The following is a 17813-nucleotide window of genomic DNA, read 5'->3' as shown; positions in this document are numbered from 1 at the left end:
GAGCTGGCTAAGACTTGTTGGGAACACTGCCCCCAAACCTGGGCATGTGCAGCTGTCCCATGAATGACCATTTCAGGTCTGAGGACCAGAATTTCCACCCTCAGACCATGCTAAGTGCCTCCACTTTTGAGCCTACATCCCACGAAGAAGCACATTACTCATACGCCTCTGCAGAACACCAATTAGCTCACATTTCCCTAATTCCAGTCACATTTTCCCAGGCCAAAGGCCACCCAGCTTCTTTATCTCTCAAATATCTCAAGCCTCTGGCCTTTGGGGAGGGGGATCTGAGACTTGTTCTCCTTTCTTCTCTCTTGGATGCCTTGTGAATAAAGCCTTTCTTTGCCGCACCTCAGTGTCTCACGTTTTCGGCTTTCTTTGCATAGGACACAAGAACCTGGTTCAGTAAGAGGAGCACCCATGTTTCTTGTCTTGATGTTGATCAAAGCTCCTCTTACCTGGGAGCGGAGTGGAGCAGGGGTGGCTCTTAACTTCCCTGTTGGATTAAGCTGGGTCACTGATGTTGGTTTACATTGAAGAGGTCTGAAATTCTGTAAATGAAGATGTATAGTGGCAAGTTCAGTTAGAATCTCTCCATATTACAAGTTTTAAAAATCCAAAAAGGAAGCACATACCCTCCCAGAGTCCATGCAAAAACAGTGCACTGCCCTGCTCGACATCCATGTAAGAGTCAGCCCGGGAGCCCCCAGCAGAGCTGGATGTCAGGCAGAGACCAGAAGGAAAGGAGGCCAGTGTACTGGGTCCTGGTGGTGGTTATCGACAGATACCATAATGGGGGATCCACACCCAGACCTGTAGGCTGACATGAGTGGGAAATAGTGAGAAAAAGTAACATTTGTTGTCAGAGACTTAGCTGTGAGAATGTCAAAAAGAAAGGGCTTGGAAAGGGCTATGGGGCAGTGGGTAGTCTAAGGCCAGCAGCATGATGGAGAAGCAGGTGGCCTCTTTAAAGGAGATGATCTTTTGGGGCTTGTGATAGAAGCACACGATGCTGCTAAAGATGAACTTGTGGAACCTGATATAGTAAAAGGAATCAGAAGACATATCAGGAACAAAAAGAATCTGTACTGTGTAGCTGCACACAACCATGGCAGCCATCTACGGCACTCTCTAAATAAGAATCCAAGTCACCACCCACATGCTCTCACCACCTCCTCATTTATAAGCGCCATGATATTTGGTGGGTGAGGCTGGGATTAAGGTGCAGGGGTCAATGCCAACATATCAGGCACTGAAGTGGCTAATGTAGCCTTCTGAAAAAGCCAAAAATCTCTGGTTTCTTTCCTGGATCTTTAGATGAATGATACTTCTGCATAGGGTTGATCTTAAACTTGTCTTTCAGATCTTCACTTACCTATCCATAAAGTACAGTTCACACCATCTCTCGCGCCAGCACAAACACTTTAAATGTGACCCACCCACAAATTCTTCAGAGGCTCACGGAGTTGAAATAAGAAATCCTACCTGCTCATCCACCCTCATGATTCCATTCCTGCCCTTCCCACTGCCATTACCTGCATCACACAGGATCAGTTCACTTGTCTTACCGAGCACACATGGGGTGGAAGTCACTTTCAGCGCATGGGAACTAGATATGTAATGGTGATTATATCAGGCATTCCATATGTCATCTCAAGCACTGGCCTACTTTATTTTTTCAAAAAGGAAGTGGAGCAAACACCAAGAGTACCCACCCCAGTTATCCCTGATTTTCTCTCATTCTCCATATTTTTTTTTTACAAGTATGAAATCTAAAGCAAGCAGTTACGGTAGAGTTGAGCACAGTAAAGCGACACCAAAGGACAATGTATCCTTTCCAGTGTCACAGGTTTTCATCATCAGCCCTTGGATGAGTGTCATCACTGTCCTCTCTCAGCCAAAGACAAGCAACGGGGTCTCTTCCTTCAATTACCTGATGCCTCCTGAGTGTCAAGTGTTCCCCACCTGTTTGCAGGCACATTGCAGGTGTTCTGCCGGGTTAATAAGGAATTGTTCACACAGGGCTCTCCCCACCGGCTTAGCAGCATTTCAAGCACAAACATGGACTCCACGTGACTCGTATCTGGGGCTCCATCTCAGGCCCGATAACCCAGAAGCCCCCGTTATTTTACAGACTACACATAAAAATTGTTCCTATGACATCCTTCCCTAATAAACTTGTTAGCCCATCCAAATGCATTCTCTCCTTTCGGTGACCCTTTCCCCCTTAAAGAGTGTGGCATAGGATCTTTCCTTCACGCCCCGCCTGCCCCTAATTTTCTTAGTTTCCCAGAAGGGTCTGCTTCTTCCAAGCAGAGACCAGCCCTCTCCCCTGTCTCCATAAGAGAGCTCAGTCATCAGCCATCAGTTCAAGCAGAATGTCCTTCCAGCAGAAGCACCGCAGGTTACCCGGCAGCCCCAGGTCACGAGCAGCTGCCACTAATGTGGGCAGAATCCCGTGGCCGCCTTCCCCGGCTACACCTCCTGCCAAGTCTCGCTCCCCCGAGTCATTATCCTGAAGCCTGACGCCTGTGCGCAGCAGCTGCCTGGAAGGGAAGAGGTGCCCACAGGGGAGCAGATCCCCATCCTGTCCCAGCAGCTCTCATTTCTTGCTGTCACTTCCCACCGTCAGCCATGGACTCTCTTTCCAGCCTTCATAGGATCCCAGGACCTCCTTCAGAGAGTCCTTCTGCTGAGTCCCCAGCCGCCATTGGACCTCACCTCCCACTGCTGTGCTTCCCGTCCCCTCAGAAAATAGTTTCTCTTCTTAAAAATTTTTGAGTTCAAAAAAATTGGTAATGACGCTTTATTCCCTTTTTTGTCCTTCTTCTTCTATTTTGTGTCTGACTTTGCAAACCATTGGAATGTTTCCAACACTCCAGCTCACTGAAAAGGGAGAATTTTCAGTTAGAGTTCAAAGAGGATCAGGGAAAGGATGGTCAGGGCTTCGGCTGGATGGTCCAGGAGACACGAGCACAGCAGTTACCCAGGGCCACCGGAAACCTCAAAGACCAGGACAGCCAATGTGCCCCTGAGCAATGGTGGCCGGTGCTCACTCATTGGCTGCAGAAGGTCTACGGGTCTCAGTGAGGTTTCCTGATGCCCACACCCTGCTGATGAGGGATGATTTCTCTCCACGATGATTCTCATCCCTCATCAGTAAACCCAGCCACGTCCCCTCATCCATGAAGCCGCAAACCCTCCAAGAACAGCCCTCTGTCCACCCTCTTCTCCTCTCTCAGACAGAATGAATCTTGTCTCCTCTCCTGGGCAGGGTGGTCTGTGTCATTCTCCTCCTCTTTCCTCCTATTGCTGGGCAGGTTATCACTGTGCTGCTCTTCTATCAGAGTGTCCTCATTCTTATTTTCTAGGGCCTTGTCTTCATTCAGTGAATTTCACCTCTTCCAAATGAAAGGGATAGCTTTGCAAACAACTATTTCCCGTCTGGACTTAAACAGCTTATTTTGAAAATATAAAAGCAGAACATTGGACCATTCTTTCTCTTTGCATTCTTGTGATAAAAACCTAATCCTTTTTGAGGCATCATACATGTCTCTTACTAACTAGAGAAAGGGTCATATTGAAGAAAATAATAAAAAATATATACAAAACTATTCCATGATATTTCCCTATGTCTGATTACAATCTAATATATAAAAAATCAAAGGAGTCCCCACGAAGGGTAATCTCCAAATGCAGCATTTTACTTTGGGAGAATAGGATCAAACACTCTAGAAAGTTTCCAGTGTGCAGCTCTTTGTAAATCATGCACTAAGCCAACAATGCCAGTAAACATGGTAATTCAGAAATGAGTAATAAATAAACCTTGCTCAGGTACTGTCAGCCAGGGGAACCTTTTGGATCGTATGATGTTTGACTCATTTCCTATAATCCTAAGTGTTATGGAGCTAGACAGTATCAACCTTCCATTTTTCATGGATGTAATACTGAAACCATGTCCCTTCCTGGGTTAACAGAAAGTAGTGACTAAGAGAAATCTTTGAGCTTGTGTTACAGAGCAACAGATAAGGGAATAGCGTGTTGAAAACCTGCCTCTGCTGATTGAACTCACTTTAGTTATATTTTCCTTGTCTCTCTTTAATTCCATACATTCTAATCTTTAGGTAACCTAGGTAATATATAACAAAACACTTTAACCATCCCTATAGATAACGCCTCCGACTATGGGTCATTATAGTAACAGGGAGGTTTAAGTAGTTTTAAAGGAACTTCGAGTTAGTTCCTGATCAGTTCCATCTAACTAAGACTGGCTTGGACCCACCACCCCTACAACTGGGTCTGCCCAGGGGTCTGATGAGTGACCATTTGATGTCAGAGGGGCTAAACCTTCAATCTCAGAACATGTTGAGTGCCTCCATCTATGAACATGCATCTCATAGAAGCCTGTGATCCAGATACACCTGGGAACAACACTGATAACCTCACCTTTCCCCCACCGCCAATCACCTTTCCTCATACCTAAGGTCGCCCTGCTACTTTATCCTGTAAATATCCTGAGCCCTCACCTTCGGGGAGGTGGATCTGAGATTTCTTCTCCTATCTCCTCACTTGGCTGCTTCATGAATAAACCCTTCCCTGCTGCAAACTTGGCGTCTCAGTGTTTGGCTTGCTGTGCATCAGGCAAGTGAACCTGGTTCGGCAACAATATCTGTTTTAAAATTTCAGATTTAAATTTAGGTAGAATTGACATAAAATTGTAAGATATTCAAAGTGTACATCATGTTGATCTAGAATATGTATAAATGTGAAAAGATGCCCACCACCTAGTGAATTAACACATCCGTCTCCTCACATATTTATCATTGTGTGTGTGTCAGAGAACATTTAGGTTTCACCCTCTTAGCAAATTTCAGTTACAAAAACAGCGTTATCAACCATAGTCACCGTGGTTTACATTACATCCTCAGACGTTATCCATCTTATAGTTGAATGCCTATTCCCTTTTCCCAACCCCTCCCTCTTTACCCCAACCTGGAAACCACCATTCTTTTCTCTATTTCTATGAGTTTAGTTTCTCATGGCTGTAATATCTGAGGGATGTAAGCAAATACAAAGTTGCTTTCTCAAGGTCATCCCTCCAATTGTGTGTTATCTTCCATGTTATGTAAAACCACTCTCAACCAAAAATGGATCAGGTCATGTCCCGAGAGGACTTACAGTGTGGAAAGCATTGCTTTGGGAATTCATCATGGGATTAATCAGTTTCACAACTTAGTGTAACCGAATTTGACATCACACAAAAATGGATTTATTTATTGTTAGAAGGTTGATGTTAAATCAAAGCCATACAACTGGTGTATGTAAAACTAGTCACCAATGGAAATTAGATATTTCTAGGGATAGATGGGATACACTTTTGGAGGATAACATGGGCTTCTTTTGAGCCTGTGCCGAAAAAGATTAGCCTCCAGCCATGACCCTTCTGGTATAAACAGACAAAGCAGCCCATCACCATGGTAATAAACATGCCAATTACGGCCACTATGGATGAAAGGAAGCTCTGCTGAAAAGATTTATTATTTATTTATTTATTTATTTATTTATTCTTTGATGTACGCGGGCCTCTCACTGTTGTGGCCTCTCCCGTTGCGGAGCACAGGCTCCGGATGCGCAGGCTCGGCGGCCATGGCTCATGGGCCCAGCCGCTCTGCCCCACGTGGGATCTTCCCAGAGGACCGGGACATGAACCCGTATCCCCTGCATCGGCAGGCGGACTCTCAACCACTGCGCCACCAGGGAAGCCATATTTTTAAAGTATAAAACTGTACAGAATAATGATGCCAGAACTGCGGTTATATTTCACCGTGTTTACTTTTAGTTATGTGGCTGAGATTTAATGGGAAATCTTGTATAGAATCAATTTATATTAAATCAGGCAGGCTTGTTTAATCTTCTCATCTCTTGGTCATTAGGACAAGACCAAAGTGAAATTCCTGCACACGGTGAAGTATATGGAACACTTAATAATCAATTCATCACAGAAGAAAACATTTTAAACCAGGAAGCACAAATGTGCAAGATCAACAATAGTAAGCAGTTGTAGCCAAGGATGGCTTTGTTTGAGATGAAGCATTCACCATCAGTAAGTGGATGAGCTTTTTATTCTGCTCTCTCCGGTGAGAATATGATTCCTCCTCCAAATATCTGTCTGTTGTGCAAGAGGTGGGCTCAACCTAAGCATGTCACACACGCTGCTGAATGGGTAGAGATCAGCAATTTCAGAGAGCTTATGGGTGGAAGCAGGGGCACTGCACTACAATGAGAAGAGAGAGAGAGAGAGTATGTGTATCAATTACGTGACTTATAGGTCAACCAGGAAGAGATGTTTTATCTCCCAGAAATGGAATCTTGAACCATCCAATTAGGAATCTCCTGATCAGGACTAATTAAATTATCTGCCAACAAGGCCCCTCCCATCCCCTAAAGGAAAGGAACCTTGCAATTAACAACGAGCCTGCTGCCTATCGTAACTCTCTTGCCTCTGCTCCCTTCCACCTGTAAAACCTCTTGCCTTCTTTAGCTCTTGGAGCTCATTTCTGTCTACTAGACCGGATGGTGCCAGATTCAAGAATCACTGAATAAAGCCAATAGCATGTTTAACATTTACTCAGTTGAATTTTGTTTTTCCACACTTTGAAAAATTGTCTACTGATTTGCCAATATATAGAGCATCAAGTTACATAAGTATCAATATGTGTAAGAAAAGATCTGTAAACTAGCTACATGTTAAGGGTAAATTGATCAGCTTAGGCACTTTTTCATCAATGAAGGGCCAGCAGAAGTCCTGGGAAGAAACGGAGTGTGAACTTTGGTCTCGTGGAGAATGATGACAAAGACACAGGAAGCAGAGAGAAAAGCAACCCTGTGTTGACCGCAAATTCCCAGAACAGTGCCATGTTTGAAACAAAGGCTTTTATTTGGGGTTTGCTAGGACTGCAGCCCAGAAGACACACATCCAAGAAGCACTTGAACTGTGTTCTCACAGACTACAAAATGGGGAAAGTGTATAAAGCCAAAAAATTGCGATGTTACATAAATTGTTTGACAAGAAGTAGGATTGAAGTTGGTAGGAAGTAAGAGGCTTGTTAAGCAAGGATTGGTTTGGGTTCAAAATAAATGTATAGTTTTGAAGGAGGGTGATTTTGAAATTCCATGGTGGCAACTGGCAGCTGCTGGCAGACATTGTTTGGAAAATGGCTAGTGGTGTCCTTGAGTTTGATACAGCCCCCAAAATTCAAGTTCTCGGTGATGCAGGGATGTATGTAAAGCCACATCGACAATGGCCACTCAACTCTATATGGATGCCTGAAGCATAGTTACTCCATTTTTGTTTTTAAATGGTCTTAGACATGTCATCAACCACAAATGAGCTCTGAAACCTCCCTGTTTGCAAGACAGCTAGCACACAACTGTGTTCATCTTCGTCAGGTGTTCCCCTGGTGGATGACAGCCATTTCACTCTGGCCACAACTGGAGACAAAACACTGGAGAGAGACCAACATAGATAACATCTGAAAGAGGGAAGGAGAGGGGAACTAGGCAAGACCAGGAGTGCAGGCCAAGATGGAGAAGAATGAAGACCCAGTGAAGCTAACTGTTGTAGGGCTTCATCCCTTGAGGTAAAGAATATCCATCTCTCTACCCAGTCCAGTCACCAGGATGCCCTTTGTAAAATGTCTCTAATTTCACACTGGAAATATAAAATCCATAATAAGATAACACTGTATGCCTATCATGGCCAAGACACTGTGGAATTTTACAGGAAATTTTTTATTTAATGATCAACACAATCTTATCATGTCCATTTTACACATAAGGGCACTGAGGCTTGAGGGGGGTGGGGTGTGAGGGACATGCCCTGAGTCACAGCTCCCATAAGGCAGAGCTGAGAGGCACCCCAGGTCTGTCTGTAATTATAAGCTGAGTTATCATGTGGAGCAGGAGTTCAGTCAAAGCTCAGGTCTTTAAACCAAAAAAAAAAAAAAAAAAAAAAAACCCAAACAAAAGTAAAAGTAAGTATTTATGTGAGATTTTTGAAGCAATGGCATTAGTTGAGGATTTCATTAACCAGAGCTGTCGTATTACTAAGTTATACGATGTCCTGCTGCACAGGTGCTTTCCACTCCGTGACTGGTGGGCGGCAGGCGGGCTGCGGCTGCGGAGTCCTCTGCGGGACCCTGGCCTGACCTCTGCCGTCTGGGGGCCCCTCTCCCGTCCCCTCCACTTCTCTCCTCTTCTGATGTGACTCCTTCCACCTTACCACCCCCACCAGGTGCTCTGTACTCCGCCCTTTCTGCATGTCTCTTCTCTTTCTCAAATCGATTTCCTTTTGAGGTGCCGTCGCTGCTTTTGGTTCCCATTCATGACCCAGTTTTCACATTTTCTCTCCATCTTCTTTGAAGGCTCTGCTTCTCCTGGGGTCTGGTCTACTCTCTGCATCCTTGGCCTCTAGGGAACCTCACTCCATCCTCATCCTCAGGTCGTGTTCTGTGTGACTTCCCTGGTTACAAGGGCTTTTGCCCCTTGTGCCCTCCCTGACAATATGGCCATGTTGACCAGGTCACTGTTCATCACCGTGGCCTTGAGGTCAGGGCTGGACACATAACTCACGTCCTTAGGGATGTTCAGTGCAGGAAGAACTTATCTACTTCCTGATATCGGCCGAGGAACAGCAGTGGCTGTGACATGTAGGACGTCTCCATAAGGCAAGGGAACAGGCAGAGTCAAGGTGGAATGACAGGAGGCTGACTGTGAGGGGAAGGTGACAGCATAGCCTGGCCAGCCCTCTGTTCAGGGACAGGCTGACACCCTTGTTGATTGAAGCAAATGCAAATCAACCAGCGTCCCGAATTTCAACCCCCAGCAGGTAATGGTTTCAGATCTTTGTCCCCTCCAGCAGGTGGGCTTCTGTGAGTCCGGTACAGCCAGCCAGGGACACAGGAGAGCCGAACCTGGCAGAAGGTCACAGCCCACCTAGCCTGTAGCCATCAGCACCTGCTGGGGAAGCAGAGACAGACAGAGGGCTGCAAGTCACCAATCCTCACTAAGGGAACACGGCAGGAGGTTGTGGCCTGAGATTCATTCCCCAAAACCTTCGTCATGGCAAAAAGCAGAAGTAGCCATTTCTAGAGGCTGTTTAGCAGCAGCTCTAAATGTACACTGGCTTCCTACCGGGCCAAGGTGAGGTCAGAAGAAATTGTGGCCATCACCCCTTTGCACTCATTTGTTCATTACTCAATTTTTACTGAGGACTGACCGTTCTTATCACTAAGAATACCAAACCAAACCAAACTAACAAAGTTTGTTTGAACTACAAAGTTTGACTTTGAACTACAAAGTCAAAATGTTATTTATAACATGTTTCATGGAAGTCTGATATTCCTGATAAATAATTCCTACAAATATATAATAGTATAAACATTGTAGCAGAAAAATTGGCAGGATATATAAGTGGGAAAATTCAAATGAAGAAATACAAAGTGTTACTAGAAAACAGGAAAGGAAAATAACCTATCTGTATAAATTTAGACTGAAATATTTTCCTTTCTCTGAAGAGAAAAATCTGTTTATATAATATCTTACCCACTAACAAAGACTCTAGCTTTCATCCATTAAGATCTGCATCTCTTCAATTTTTTTCTGCTTGGCCCTTTTGCAGTATATGCAAATCAAAAGCCTTTAAAATGGATTCTGTTTGACGTAGAAATTTCTGTTGTCATTTGTGGGAAATTATATCAGATACATAATTAGGTATAATATTTTAACTATCAGAACACTTAGTCTAAAATGAGAAATAATCTTAAATGTTCAACAATAAGAATTTTGGTGAAACAAATCTAATAACTTCTATATCAGGAAAATATTTAAAATGGAAAGGAAATGGAAAAAGAGAGATTCTCTCTTACAGGTAGATATTTTGGGTTGTGAATTACAGGTGAATTTAAATATCTCGTTTTGTGATTCTCAATATTTTTAAAGCTTGCTACAATAAATATAAAGTGTTTTGGTAATAAGAGAAATCCGTGACCAGAATTTGGAGACTACTTCAAAAGAAACACCAGTACAATCACTGAGCTCTGAGTAGCACAGGAGGTGAACTTCCTGTGGTTGTGAGGGCCCAGGAATCAGACTTGCATGGATTTAAATCTTGGTCACTCACTCATTCACTCTGAGATCTTGGCCAAGTTACTAAAGCACCAAATTTCAGTTCTGTGTTCTCGAATATCAGGAGAATATTTGTGTTGCCTCAGTGATTTGTTACAAGGGTTAAATAAGATCCTGAAATTAAGGGTTCAGGTGGGCACAGAAGAAGGCTGCTTCCTGCCCACCCTCCAACCACATACAAGGGAAAGTGGAGTTTCAGCTGGAAGTCATTATGTCCGTGTGGATCAAGGGGAATGGAGAAGTAGAAACAAGTCAGAAGCAAGGAGAAGGGTCGAAAGCAGGACCAGAATCCAAAGCAAAGACTGACCACCTTTTGGCCCATTTAGACCAGTAGCACATAATTATCTGAAGTCATTCATATGGTTTATCAGGGATTGCTCCGTGCCCTGAGATATGTGCTAATACACACATTACTTCATGTAATTCTCCACACAACTTTATGACGTGATAGTATTGTCATCTCTGCTTTAGAAGTAAGGACAGTGAGGCATCGTCCCTGCTTCCACATGAACGCCCGGCGCTCAGCTGCTGGTTAGGTGCAGATGCAGAGACCTCAGGAAGGCCTCTCCGCATCTCCCTGTCCCACTCAGAGGCCCTCAGACCTCCTCAGTTAGGTGCTGGGCACACAGTTGCTCCCTTTGGTGCCCTGAGGCTCGCCTGCTCCTGATCCACTCTTTCTTCACAAGAGAGGGGCTTCTGAAATGATTTTTTTGAGGAAACATTATGTGTCACCCCTCTTCATTCTAACTCACGATACAAGGTAATTTCACTTACCAGTGTTATAATAAACCTGCTTAAAAAATAAGAAAAGATACACTTCCCTACATGTATTTGTTTCCTATTGCTGATATAACAAATAACACAGTTTCCTTCTCTTACAGTCCTGGAGTCAGAAGTCCAAAATGGGTCTCACTGTGCGGACATCAGGTGTGAACGGGGCTGTGTTCCTTCTGGAGGCTCTGGGGGAAGGTCTGTTCATTCACCAGCTTCTAGAAGCCGCCACACTCCTTGCTTGTGGCCCCAGGACGCACTGCACTCCCGCCTCGGTCACGTCCTCCCATCTCCTGCACCTGTGACACTCTTAACTCTCTCTTTCACTTCCAAGGATCTACGTGATCCCAGTGCACCACCGCAAATAACCCAGAATGCTGTCCCCAACTCAAGATGCTTAACTTAATCACCCTACACAAGTCCCTTTTGCCAGATGACTTTACATCTTCATACTGGGGATTGGGGCCGGGACAACTTGAGGATCCATGTTTCTGCTGGCCACACTCCCTTCTGCGTCATTTGAAAGGACATTATTTTACATAATTGAAAATTTTCTTCACAACACTTTAGAATACAACTAAGTACTAAAATATGAGTTACAGATAATCAAACAATGGGGGTAATCAGACTGGGTCATAATAGATGGATACAGAATAATGCTTTGTTAGTTTATCACCAGCAAGAAGCAAGGCGTGCACACTATATGGTGACAGCCTGTCAGGGCAGCTTCGTGGAGGACGAGGTGGCGAGGTCAGGTGGGGTGTGCACAGCCAGGGATGAGCCAGGAGGGTCCCCGGGAAACACAGGCACAGAATGCAATGCACAGCTAGGCCTGCTGCGGGGTTTAGGCAGGAGGAGCCCAAGACATTAGGGTGGCAGTTGGGTGGGCAGAGTGCAGCTGTTGGTGTGGGTGCCCCTGAGATGCTGGCACTGCTCACTTCAGTTATTTGCGCAAGTACCCTGCCCTCTTTAACACCTAGTCTCACCCTGGTGTCCCGATGTAGAGTCCATTCAACACAAAACACAACGCAGCACAGTGTTCGGACAACAGAGTGACTTCCTGACCATTGAGGTCAAGGAGAAGCACAGGGAAAAGCAAAGGCCTTGAGTGAAGAAAGGTGAACCCCACTTTGATTTGAGGGCACACAGGGTGGAACAAGGGCAGAGAGCAAGGACGCGCTCCTGACAGGTGCCCATGTCCTGGAGCAGGTGTCCCCAGGTGGCCTCCACTTCTCAGACCAGAACTTGCCGAGACCCTCCGGCGGTCACATCGCCGCCCCTGCGGTTGGCGGACAGCGCGGGCCGCCTCCTTTCAGAAGTGTCTCAGGGCCCGCGCACAGGGTAAGGTCGGGTTCCTAGGACGGGAGTCCAGGTGCCCCAAAGTTGGGGAAGGAAAGAAGGACGAGAGGGAGGACTCCACGCTCCGGGGCCACGGGGCGGGCAGCTCGACTGCTTCTTCGGGCCGAGAAACAGCCGGCGTGGCGCGGGGTACCTTCAACGACCAAGCAACTCAGACACAGAGGAGTCGGAGCCTGCCTGTGCTGTATCCGCATGTCCAGGGTCGGGGGCATCAGGGGACCCTGGGGGCACAGCCGCGATTCTGGAAGTGCAGGGGTCTGCCCTTCGGAAACTCCGCAGACACCTGACACCCTGCGTCCTAGGGCTGCTTCCCCGTGTCCCCTTCGCGGAGGGCGGCGAGGCCGGTGAAGCACGTGCGAGGTCCCGAACCCGCGGTAGGTCCCCTGCTTCCCCTGCTCCTCCCGCGCTCCTTCCCAGGATATTCCGGCCCAGCGACAGCCCGAGCATCTGAGCCCGGCCTCCCGTGTAAGTCTGGGGGCGCAGGGACGATGCCACTTCCCGCTCCGCCTGCCTGCGGACCTGGCGCCCAGGGAGCAGGCGGACGGGACGCTCCGGCCCCTCCGCTGTCTGCGTGCTGCACGCAGGGCCGCTGCTGTGGCACCAAGTCCACGCCGCACCCCGCGCGTCCCTTCCTTGATCCTTGTCTCTGGTGTGAACGGTCCCAGGTTTCCATCCTGGTAATAACGGTTCTATAAAAGTATTTTGTAGAAGGCGTTCGGTCCCCTGCCAAAACAAGACGGTTCATGAATCGAAATGCTAGTCATCCTTAAGCTTTGGCTGTGAGTCTCAAGATTTGGTCACAGCCTCAACCACCTTTGAGTGCACAGAGCGCAAAACAGCTGCCACGCTCCGCTGATCATTAGCCGTCAGAGAAGCAGGACTCAGTGGCCGGACTCCACGTCCAGGGGTGGGGTTGGAAAGGCAGCTTTATGACCCTCTGGGAGACACTGTAGGTACTGGTGACTTGACGGATGTGGATATGTACCCAGCAAGTAGCTGCTGCTCAGAACTAATGGGGGCCCTGCACGCGGCAGGCCATGGGGCACAGGGAAAGGACAGGTTTCACTCACTGCAGGTGGCTGGGGATGCCAAGATGAGGAGGCCGTGCATGGGGGGCTGGGGCCTCTTGGGGGAGGACTTGATAGGGAGCCTTTGGTAATTTGGTATTTGTTTGGTTTTAATATTTTCTGGCATGTGTGTACTGCAATCAGTTAATATTGGAATGTTGATCTCTAAAAAGTGTTGGCTCCACTGTGGCTCTATAGATCAGGCCATGGCATCCTGCATCCCGTGCACCAAATTCTGCCCAAACCTGTGCTGGTAGGACCTGTAAGTTAAAAATGGTTTTTATAATTTTAATTGTTAAGATATTAAAAAAATATTTGTGAGACGTGAGAATTCTATGACTGTCAAATTTCAGTGTCTATAAATAAATAAATTTTTATTGGAGCACAGCCATTCTCATTCATTTACCTTTTATCTGCAGCTGCTTTCCTGATACGATAACAGTGTTGAGTAGTTGCAACACAGGTCATGTGACAAAGCCTAAAAGATTTACTATCTGCCCTTTAGAACATTATGCCAGACATGGGTTAGGAAAGTATTATTTTTTAACACTACATGTTGGAGTTTTACCTAAAGAACACGTAAACTTAGGAAATTTTGCCATGTGAAATAATAGTTTCTTTGGTAAATATAAAACTGGTTACATTACTCTCAGTAATCTTGGTTAGAATAAACACTAAGACACAAAAGGTACAATTGTTACTGCTCTGGGGAGGGAATCCACCTGCTGCCTTCTCTTATCTAAGAAAAAATTCACAATTTCCTGTTACTGAAATACAGCTCCCATCTGCATGAGTTTCAACTATAAAAACTACCAGGTATTTTCTGAGTATCAAAACGGGGCATCATAAACCATAAAACTATTTAGTTTGAACTTTGATTTGGAGACAACTCTTTTGACTGTGAAAGTGTTTGCCAGAGTTCATTGAATATGTAAAGTTTTTTAAAGAATAGGGGGAGGATTCAAGATGGCAGTGTGGGAAGATACGGAGTTAGTGTCTCCCCACAACTAGGGCACATGCCGGCCACTGGTGGGGGACTCTGAAACCCAAGGAGACGGGAGGAACACCAGAGTGAACTGGTAGGACATATGGAGACTGAAGGGGGAGGAGAAGTGTAAACCAGACAAGATCAGCGTCCCTGAGGCGAGGGAGGCCAGGAGAGGCAGGTGGGAGGGACTCTCTGGGAAGAGTAAGAGAGGAGGGGAGGGCGATCGCCTGACCCACTTAGGCCGGAGAGCTTGCTGAGCTCCTAAGCCTCTTCCCCCCTTCCAAAGCCCCATGCAGGCCAGATGGGCCCTGGGGGCATAGGAAGGAGGCCAGGGTGATTAGGAGAGATAGGTGGAAAGGGCCCTACAGGTCGAGGAGGAGAGGCAAGGAAAGGAGGGCGTTTGCTCTACCCACTCGAGCCCAGGAAGCCTGAAGGGCTCCTAGGTGAGGTCCCCTGCCCTCTGAGACCAGGGATGGGGGCACGCGTGGGCCCTTTCTGTTTCTTGAGCCTAAGCCCCACCCCCCACAGCCCTCAGGGCCCTTTCCAGCCTGTGGGTCCTGAGCATTGGCACCACCCACTGCCCAAACTTCACCATTGTTTAGCTCCCGCTCTCCATAGCCAAGTCCTCCCCCTCCACCCCGCCCTTTTTTTTTTTGCTTTTCCCCCTCCTCTTTTTTACTATTGTGGTACTGTTGTACCTTCCAGTTGTTGATTCATCTATATGTTTAATTTTATATTCTTTCTAACATATCTGTTAATTTCCTAGTCTAATTTTAATTTTACTTTGTCACAGTTGTTTTCTCTCTCTCTTTTTTTTTTTTCTGCCCCACGTGGCTTACAGGATCTTGATTCTCGACCCTGGGTTTGGGTGGAAAATCCTGCACTGGGAGATCCAAGTCCAAGGCACTAGACTAACAGAGAACATCAGACCCCAGAGAATATTCATCAGAGTGAGGTCTCATAGAGCTCCTCGTCTCAGCAGCAAGACAAAGCTCTAGCCAAGAGCCTACAAACTCCAGGGTTGGAAGCCTCAGGCCAAACAACCAGTATAACAGGAACACAATCCGAATCATAGAAAAAAAAAATGACACAGCAAAAAGCTATGTCATAGTTGAAGGAGGAAGATGAAGACCTACAAGGCCAAATAAATGAAGAGGAAATAGGCAACTTACCTGAAAAATAATTCAGAGTAATGATAGTAAGGATGATCCAGAATATTGGAAATAGAATGGAGACACGGATTGAGAAAATACAAAAAATGTTTAACAAAGATCTAGAAGAAGAACAAACAGAGATGAGCAACACAATAACTGAAATAAAAAATACACTAGAAAGAATCAATAACAGAATAACAGAATCAGAAGAAAGAATAAGTGAGGTGGAAGACAAAATGTTGGAAATAACTGCTCAGGAGCAGAATGAAGAAAAAAGAGTCAAAAAAATTGAAGACAATCTCAGAGACTTCTGGGACATCACTAATTCACCAACATTCGTATAATAGGCATCTCAGAAGAAGAAGAGAAAAAGACAGTGTCTGAGGAAATATTTGAAGAGATTATAGTGGAAAACTTCCTCATATGACAAGGGAAATAGTCACCCAAGTGCAGGAAGCACAGACAGTTCCATATAAGATAAACCCAAGGAAAAACAAGCCAAGACACATATTAATCAAACTAACAAAAATTAAATTCAAAGAAAAAATATTAAAAGCAGCAAGGGAAAAACAAAAGTAACATACAAAGGAATCCCCATAAGGTTATCAACTGATTTTTCAGTGGAAACTCAGCAGGCCAGAAGGCAGTGGCATGTTATAGTTAAAGTGATGAAAGAGAAAAACCTACAACCAAAATTACTCTACCCAGCAAGGATCTCATTCAGATTCGATGGAGAAGTCAAAAACTTTTCAGACAAATAAAAGCTAACGGAATTCAGCACCACCAAACCAGCTTTACAACAAATGCTAAAGAAACTTCCCTAAGCTGCGAACACAAGAGAAGAAAAAGACCTACAAAAAAACTAAAAACAATTAAGAAAATTGTAATAGGAACATACATATAAATAATAACCTTGAATGTAAATGGATTAAATGCCCCAACCAAAAGACACAGACTGGATGAATGGATACACAAACAAGACCCATATATATGCTGTCTACAAGAAATCCACTTCAGACCTAGGGACACATACAGACTGAAAGTGAAGGGATGGAAAAAGATATTTCATGCAAATTGAAATTTAAAAAAAAAACCTCGAGTAGCAATACCTGTAACAGATAAAATACACTTTAAAGTAAAGACTATTACAAGAGATAAGGTGGGACACCATACAATGACCAAAATATCAATCCAAGAAGAAGATAAAACAATTATAAATGTTTATACACACAACATAGGAACACTTCAATACATAAAGCAAATGCTAACAACCATGAAAGGAGAAATCAACAGTAACACAATAATAACACAATAATAGTAGGGGACTGTAACACCACACTTACACCAATGGACAGATCATCCAAACAGAAGATAAATAATGAAATACAAGCTTTCAATGACACAATAGACCAGATAGACCTAATTGATATTGATAGCACATGCCACCCAAAAGTGTCAGAATACACTTTCTTCTCAAGTGCACACAGAACATTCTCCAGGATACATCACATCTTGGGTCACAAATCAAGCCTCGGAAAATTTACAAAGATTGAAATCATATCAAGCATCTTTTCTGGCCACTCTGCTATGAGATTGGAATTCAACTACAAGAAAAATACTGTAAGAAACACACATACATGGAGGCTAAACAGTGCACTACTAAATAACCAAGAGATCACTGAAGAAATCAAACAAGAAATTATAAAATACAGAGAAAAACATGACAATGAAAACACACTGACCCAAAACCTATGGGACACAGCAAAATCTGTTCTATGAGGGAAATTTATAGCCATTGAATCTCACCACAAGAAACAAGAAAAGTCTCAAATAAACAAGCTAACTGTATACTTAAAACAGCTAGAGAAAAAAGAACAAAGAAAACCTAAAATCAGTGGAAGGAAAGAAATCATAAATATCAGAGCAGAAATAAATGAAATAGAAATGAAGAAAACAATAGCAAAGATCAATAAAACTAATAGCTGCTTCTTTAAGAAGATAAACAAAATTCATAAACCCTTAGACAGACTCATCAAGAAAAAAGGGAGAGGATGCAAATCATAAACTTTGAAATGAAAAAGGAGAAATCACAACTGACACTGCAGAAATACAAAGGATTGGGCTTCCCTGGTGGCGCAGTGGTTGATAATCTGGCTGCCAATGCAGGGGACACGAGTTCTAGCGTTGGTCTGGGAAGATCCCACATGCCCCAGAGCAACAGGGCATGAGAGCCACAGCTACTGAGCCTGCACGTCTGGAGCCTGTGCTCTGCAACAAGAGAGGCCACAA

This window comes from Orcinus orca, chromosome 14, assembly GCF_937001465.1.
Source record: "Orcinus orca chromosome 14, mOrcOrc1.1, whole genome shotgun sequence".
NCBI classification, from domain to species: Eukaryota; Metazoa; Chordata; class Mammalia; order Artiodactyla; family Delphinidae; genus Orcinus; species Orcinus orca.
The sequence above is the reverse complement of the archived record's forward strand: the minus strand, read 5'-3'. Positions refer to the sequence as shown.